The sequence below is a fragment of the Euphorbia lathyris genome, chromosome 6, assembly GCF_963576675.1.
Source record: "Euphorbia lathyris chromosome 6, ddEupLath1.1, whole genome shotgun sequence".
Taxonomy (NCBI): Eukaryota; Viridiplantae; Streptophyta; class Magnoliopsida; order Malpighiales; family Euphorbiaceae; genus Euphorbia; species Euphorbia lathyris.
This window is the reverse complement of record NC_088915.1, coordinates 73,811,125-73,818,728: the sequence shown is the minus strand read 5'-3', so window position 1 is coordinate 73,818,728 and position 7,604 is coordinate 73,811,125. Positions and strand designations below refer to the sequence as shown.

At 37.6% G+C, this 7,604-nt stretch overlaps 1 long non-coding RNA gene across 1 annotated transcript; it reads left to right on the top strand.

Moving 5' to 3' along the window:
• The first annotated feature begins 5,359 nt into the window (after positions 1-5,359).
• LOC136232228 (uncharacterized) lies at positions 5,360-7,200 on the top strand. The gene is made up of 3 exons (XR_010690412.1): positions 5,360-5,459; positions 5,643-5,818; positions 6,215-7,200. It is a non-coding gene; the product is annotated as an uncharacterized lncRNA (long non-coding RNA).
• Positions 7,201-7,604: the final 404 nt, after the last annotated feature.

Here is a 7,604-nt window from a genome sequence, read left to right as displayed (position 1 = left end):
GTTCTCTATTCTGATGATGGACGAAACTATTTTTCTTCCAAGTCTTTAAGCTTCCCATCCTCTGATAGCTTCAATATGGCTTTGGAAAATCTTCTGCAATTGGGGATTCTTTCTGAAATACCTGTTGAATGAGCAGTTTCATAGTTTCAGGTAAAAAAGAGATAGCAAAAAGCATCACAAGGGCCTCAAGACTCAATCTAGCAAATTAGAATGATTTCAAAAACACTACTGAAGAGGCGTTTCCATGCAGCATAGGATCTGAATAAAATCCTGTCAGGAAAATCGGAATAAAATAGAGAAAGAACTATATGTATAACAGTTACTATGAGCAAAGAATAGAGAAGAGAGAGTGAACAATACTGCAGTTCCAATCTGATTCTTCAATGGACCTCTGAATTCAGGATTGCTTTGGTGTTCCAGGAACCAAACCTGACCAACATAATTGAATCAAAACTTAAAAGATAAAAACATCAGCAAGAAAGTATTAACTAATGATACATACTGCAACAATAACTTTTTTAGAACTCGCTTTAGATCCCCCAAGCCAATTCACAGGACCTTCCAGTCCAATGGAATCAGGTCCATTTGCATTCACGAATCCAGAACCTGGCAACCAGAAGTCTCTCTTTATACTTCTTTCCAACTACATTCACTATTCTGAGTTTAGAACTATTCAATAGCTTCCCTGCTTTAAAACGTATTTCACCACTTAAACCACTGAACTTACTTGAGAGTATATGATTCAACAATGATTCTGGACTGCTTGTGTTCCAAGACAACATTCTCTGGACGGCCTTAGAGATAGTAGCAATGCTATCATATGCTCGGAGAGCATCAAATCCGGGCTCAGAATTATCTTCTTCAGGATATTTAGACCCGAAATTCCGCCTGAATTGTGAATAGAAACTTCTGTAAGCAGTACTAGTTTCAGAATAATAACTCTAGACTTATTAGATCCAAGTTTTATAATTATTTTAATCTCCACATTAATTCTAACAAGTTTATATCTAATAGTAAATGATTAAATTCATTTTGATCATTTTAAGGTCCATGTGAACACCACTGAAGATATACAGCTGGAGGGTCAACACAGCAAAAAGAAAACAGTAAAAAGAGCACTTGAACAAGTTAAATTTGTGGTGAGAATTTAGGCCATGAAACTCTCAAGTAGATGAGCATAATTGGGTCTACATTAATTGTGATAAAAAAGGAGTGAATAGAATTTGCTACTTTTTCAATAAGATGATAGATGAGATGACTTTTCCTATTTATAGGGGTTAATTCTCATTCTGGAAACAACTAGTCTGTCGACTCATAATGAAGGTTTTTAGATCAGACCCTAATGATTTGAGTATCTCTGTCTTTTGTGTTCATTATTACCATCTCTTCATTCCAAACAAACATGTCATAATGTGTGCCAATCTACCACAAAAAAAATAAAGAAAGAATTGGATTTGGTGAGGGAAGTTGACCATCACCTTCAATTATTTGATATGATATCACGCACTTGTCTGATTCATTTTTCTTTTGAGGCACTAGAGATTTTTAATGAAACTTTATTCTTCTAAATCAAATCTTTCAATTGAAGTGTATGGAGAAGCTCAATTTTGTTTTGTCATGCTTAAATTATGTTCTGTTATTTTTATGATTTTATTGCTAATTGTATCAATATCTCATCCTTATGTTTGAAAGCAATATTTTAAAAACCGGATCGGGCCGACTGGTTCGACTGCAAATCAATCATGTATTTGGTCTGATTGTTGACCCGTTAAGAACTAGGATCAATTAATAAATCAATATCAAACCGGTGAACCAAAGTGACCCTGTTTGTTATTTGAGGTGAGCAAACACGCTTTGTGCTTACCCCTTTGCTATATCTAATTCCTACAATTATGGAATTTACTCCTTTTGGTTTTGTAGTCTAATCCCTATAATCAAGGTACCAACTGAACAAGGAGGATAGGAAGTTAGCAAAACTTTAGAAGATTAATTGGGAGAAACGTTTGTCTTTTAACTTTGATTTTAGTTTCCAAAACAAATTAAGTATATGTAAGAGTACATGAAGAATAGGAATTTTTAGCAGAATTTTAACAAATTAATTGGAGAGAGACGTTTGTTTCTTCAAAAAGAAAAAGAGAGCAGACAGCCAATTTCATAAGAACTAAAAAAAATACAAGAAAATGAAAACAAATAAAGAGTTTTCTAACCCACAAAGAGATGATATATAACTTATAAGAGTCTATATTTTATGAAACTTACTATTACTATTTTTATATGTTTTGCCCCTTCTCTTAAGTAGAACCTCACTTTGCTCAGGCTGAGTGCCTAGGGCTCAAGCAATGTGAGTTCTCATTGCCTTAAGGGCGCCCAGTGTTGTTACTTTGGGAAGCAATATAGACTTACCTATCATTTGAAACTGGGGGAAATTATGGTAAGGGTGATCGAAAAAATATTGATTCTTATTTTATGTGTACAATATATGCATTTTGACAGTTGGGAAGTATTCAAGGGATTCAGAATACACACAATTTCAGTGGAGCTGTTTTCTCTTGTTTCTTCTCGTTAGATGGATCAATTGGAGAAGGCTATCTTCTATTAATTACTAATGATGACTTCTACATATTATCTTCACCTTAATGTTTTCAATTGCACATGTTTGCCTACTCTTTAGAATTTGTTATTTGAAACTGTAAAACTTCATGCTTCTACTTTGCCATGTTCTCACCTATATTTTTATCTGGTCTTTTCTAATTTTGATTAAAAAAAAAGTACAGGAGTTTCATATCCTTCATATACATTTCCTTGAACTGAAACTGCTCTTGAAATGAAGAAAGCAATTACATGAGTTTCATATCCTTCGTATACATTTCCAAGAAATTTTAAATTGCTTAGGAATCTTATATGAAAAGCTCAGATAAGATTTAAGAACCATAATTCCCATATAATTACAGTAGAACAGAAAACAGTCAATGTTACAACAGCTTATCCCCAAAGTTCCTTCATAAACAACATCATTTTACAATAATAAACTGAAAACTACCCATGAAAACCCGTTAAGGCACCAATTTAATGCTACACAGTTTAATAAAGTGAAATCAAATTCAATGCTAGACTACAGAATACAGAATCAAAAACAAGAAATAGAATCAAAGGAAGAAAAGCTTACCTTACCTGAGTGAGAAGACGAAGAACTTTATCGCGTTTTCTAGGTTTCTGGTCTTCAATTCTTCGAACGATTCTTCTGGTCTTCGATTATTCTCACATTTCTTCTGGCCTTCTTCTATGAAGTTTATAGAGCTTTTTAGGTTTTCTAGAGGCTTCAATTTTTGGTTTTAGGGATTAGGATATTTCTCAATGCCCAAATATATGAAGAACGCTGCAAAAATAGCAAGGCGGCGATTTGCTCCTAGCTCCGCCCAATGCCGCTTCATTTCGCCTCAGTCCGCCTAGCCCTGCCTAATCGGAAATAAATGGGCTGTCTGATTTGAACCGCACGAGAGAGCAGATGTGAGCATATGGAGAGTCATTTTTTAGTCGAGTTGAGAGAGAAGATATGTTGAGGGAGGGTAATTACCCAAAATAATTTAAATGGAGGGAAATAAAATAAGTCTTCCCTCCAAACTCAAAATTTTCCAATCAAAAATTTAGTTTTTATCTTTACTAACACTTTAAAAATAGTTCTACCAACATTTTAAAAATAGTGTCCTAACAAACAGGAGTTGAAAAATTTAATATATCTATTCCAACACTTTTTAGAAAGCGTTGGAATAGATGAAATTTAATCACATCACTAGCAACACTTCACAGGCAACACATGTATTTTGTATTGCAATAGACCATCTATGGTGTAGTGTCCTTTTTCCAGAACAGTGACAATTAACGCCAATTTCCACTTAGATCTTAGGACACGCTTGTCTTCAGATGAAAGACGGATCCTAGGACACAGCGGATCCTCTGGCTCTCCATCCTCAATATCGGAGTCGGAAAGGAAGTCCTCATAATCATCCTCGATAGTATCCTCCTCCATCATGGGTTCCTCCTCAACCACCCCCAACACCTTATCCCTCCAGGAGGAATTTCCCCAATCCTTCTGATAAACACGATTATCTACTGAATTCGTAATTTGCTGCTGGCCCTGGATAACACTAGGGCAGGGGGTCAAAGCCCGATCCCTAATATGCTCTGGGCGCATGATGCCCAACTCCCCGGAAGCAGGGCCCGAAATTGGATTTCCCGCGGCCTGCTCGGCCTGCACGACATGCACAGCCTGCGCAGAATGCACGGCATGTGAAACCAAATTGGTTTGCGCGACCTGCGGGGCCCGAATGGCATGCGCGGCAGGCGCGGCCAGCAAGGTAGGAGCGCCCTGCTCGCCAAGGGCGGCCAGCGCGACCTGCGATGATGAGGAGACAGGCGCAGGCAGCTCCGAGACGCGGGACACTTCCTCACCAGCTCCGGCTCGCTGCACGCCCATCCCAGATCCGGGCCCCCAAGCCGGATTCCCCGCGACACGCCCCAGCCCACTATCCGCTACAGGAAGCCCATCCCCGTCAGCCCCAATCACCGCCGACGCCTCCCACCCTACCCTAGCCCTCTTCGACACCCCCTCTCCTTTTCCAGAATCGTATAACCCCAGATCCAGCCCCTCCCCATCCCTACAAGCCGGCGATCCCGATCCACAGAGCGGTCCCGCACTCTCTCCCCGCTCCTTCGTCTCTCACGGGAAATCCTCGCCGCTACCCCCATCGCCCCCCTTCTAACACCCCGACCCGCTCTAGATCTACGGCCCTCGCCTTCCCCGACGTCCGATCCCCCAACGCCAACGACGATCCACCGGTCGCGCCTCCCATCGCCAAAGAATTCGCCCTCGCTTTCTCTCTCACACGCTCTTTCGCCATATTTAATGACTATGTATATTAGTATTTTTGTAATTTTCTTTTGTTTAATGTAAGTGCATTGCACACAACTTTTTACAAAAAAAAAATTATATTAAAAAAATAATTACAATTTTAAAAAATAAATAATATATTTTTTCAAGTATATTAAGTGTATTTTTGGACTTTTATTTACATAAACAAATAGAAAGATTAAAGAATTGATTAAGATAAAACTTAAGAATCTTATATGATGGATTTATTAATGTGTTAAGTAAAAAAATAAGCACCTTATAATTGTTTACCAAAAATATTAGGGACACTTTTGCCCCTTGCACCTTTTTTTTTTATTTTAAATTTGTAGATTCCCTCAAGTTTGTTTTTATGCTGGTGCCTTACTTTCCTTCTACAAATCACGGACATCATGTGATCCAGCTCTTGCCAGCTTCAGTAGGTGTCATACGATCGAGGCTCTTTCTGCACGTCATCCCTCCAAACTTCTCTTTTTAATGGTCGTCTGGCTCTGTGTTCAAAGAGAGAGAGAGAGAGGTGTAAGAATGGCTGCTTCTGATGCGAGAAAGAAAGGTAACCATTGTAAACTTCTAGCTTGAAATTATTAAGAAATGAGAAGAATTCTCAATAGATGGATTGTTTAAGAAATGAACAGATCTAGAATAGTTCTAGCGAGCTGGGATGGTTGAGAAGGGAAAACAACTTTCATATGCATTCGATCTGATTCATTTGATGATTTTAATTTTCTTTTTCCAGGAAAAACCATGGTCAAGAAAATGGAAGAAAATTCATGTCCAGATATGAGTGCTTCAGCCGATCTTCTGGGAACTCATATCAAATCAGATGAAAAAAAGGATTGCAGAATGTTGTCCGCGAAAACTCCTTTCTCAGGCTCAGGACAAAATAAGAGTTCAAGTAAGCTGATTTGTAGAGTAAGTAATCCCTTATTGCTTGTTTTTTTTTTTTTGATAAGATCCATTATTGCTTGTTAAATATGCATTATTTAAGGAAAAAAACATGAAGTTTTTGTATTGGTTCCTTTCAATTTATTGTTTTTGTCTTTCAATCGAATTATTTATTGATGATCAATACCTTTTGTTTAGTTTCAGATTAGCATTACAGTCTTGTTTAGTTTCGGATTAGTAACATTTATGATCAATGCCTTTTGTTTAGTTTGACTAAAATTTGTATATCAAGCCTTGCAAACTCTTGATATTCAACATTGATGGTTATTTGACCCTTAAATTTAACTGATAAAAAAAAGTGATATCCTTGTTGTGGAATAAGAAGCCTTGGATCTTAATGCATGTAATATATGCTTTTGCTAGGTGCATGTCAATGGGTTGGCCGATATACATTCCATTGCTATGCTATAAACAACATAGCCTTTGGTGATCCCAGCAATAGACGATGTTGTTGATATGTACCTGTTCCTGTGGATGATGTCAATAAAGGGAGATGATGCTTCCCAACCACAACAGTTACAGGAACGATCAGGGTAAAGAAGACCCAACCACAACTGCACAATGCTGGGCATTTTGAATTAGAAGAAGGATATGCAGGAGGGGTAAGTATCATGTTAGGCACTACAAAAAAGAACAAATATAGGTTTAACGTTTAAAAAATATACCAATTTACATCTGGGTAACGGAATGTCACACATCATTCATATTAATCCGTTAAGTTCTGGTTTCTCTCTCCATGTAAAATTGATACATTCCGTTATGGAGACGTAAATTGGTACTTTTTTAAATGTTAACCCTATATTGGTGCTACTTTGTACATGGAGCCTAAATTCATACTTTACCAGAAAGACATAGACCTATTTTGGTAACTAATCCCTGGTATCATAAAACCAAACTTAGAAACCCTTCAAAGCCTGCAAACACAAGTTTTTTCGAATTCTAATGCTGATAAAGAATGTATTGAAGACAAAAAAGAAAAGGAAATAAAATCCATAGTGTAAGTAAATGTGACGTACGGTTTCTTCGAATAAGTTTTGTATAGTAGCACTGAGGCTGCCATCCCAACGCCATTCATTTTCATCTTCTGTAGTTTGTACGCTCTCTAAATTTGGAGCCCATAATTCTCCTTGAACAAAAATCTCCATGTTGGGGCATTCTCGCACATTTACTTGTTCCAAAGATGGGAAGTTGAAGCTTTTCATTTCTTGAGCAGAATCTTGTGAGTTTTGCCAAACAATAAAGTTTCAAATGTTTCAGCTGACTGAATCCTATCTCGGCTTCCACCTCATCTCCTGCACTCGCCCCGACTATTTGCTCCACCATTTCACATTCTGTTATTTCTAGTCTTGTGAGTTGCGACAAACTTCTAGCAGTCGAGGAAGTTATCAAATTTAACAATCCATGACATTTGGAAACTTTCAAAGTAAGCCTAGAAGGGGTTCTTGATTGTTGTCTGTGTAACAATTTGAATTGTTCAGTGATTGTTATTGATGTATCAAATGATATATATACTGTTTACAGTTTGTATCTAAGTGAATGACTAATTCTATACTGTAGGCTAGAAATAGGGAACTAACTATTTTACAAATAGATAAAGGACTAAATAGTAATTATGTCTAATACACCCCGTAGTTGAAAGGTTCGGAGACCGAACATTGAGAATATGCTGGAAGTCTTCGAAAAGAGGTGTTGGTAGTCCTTTTGTGAAGATGTCAGCGGCTTGGTATCGAGACGGGACGTGCAGGACGCGAAC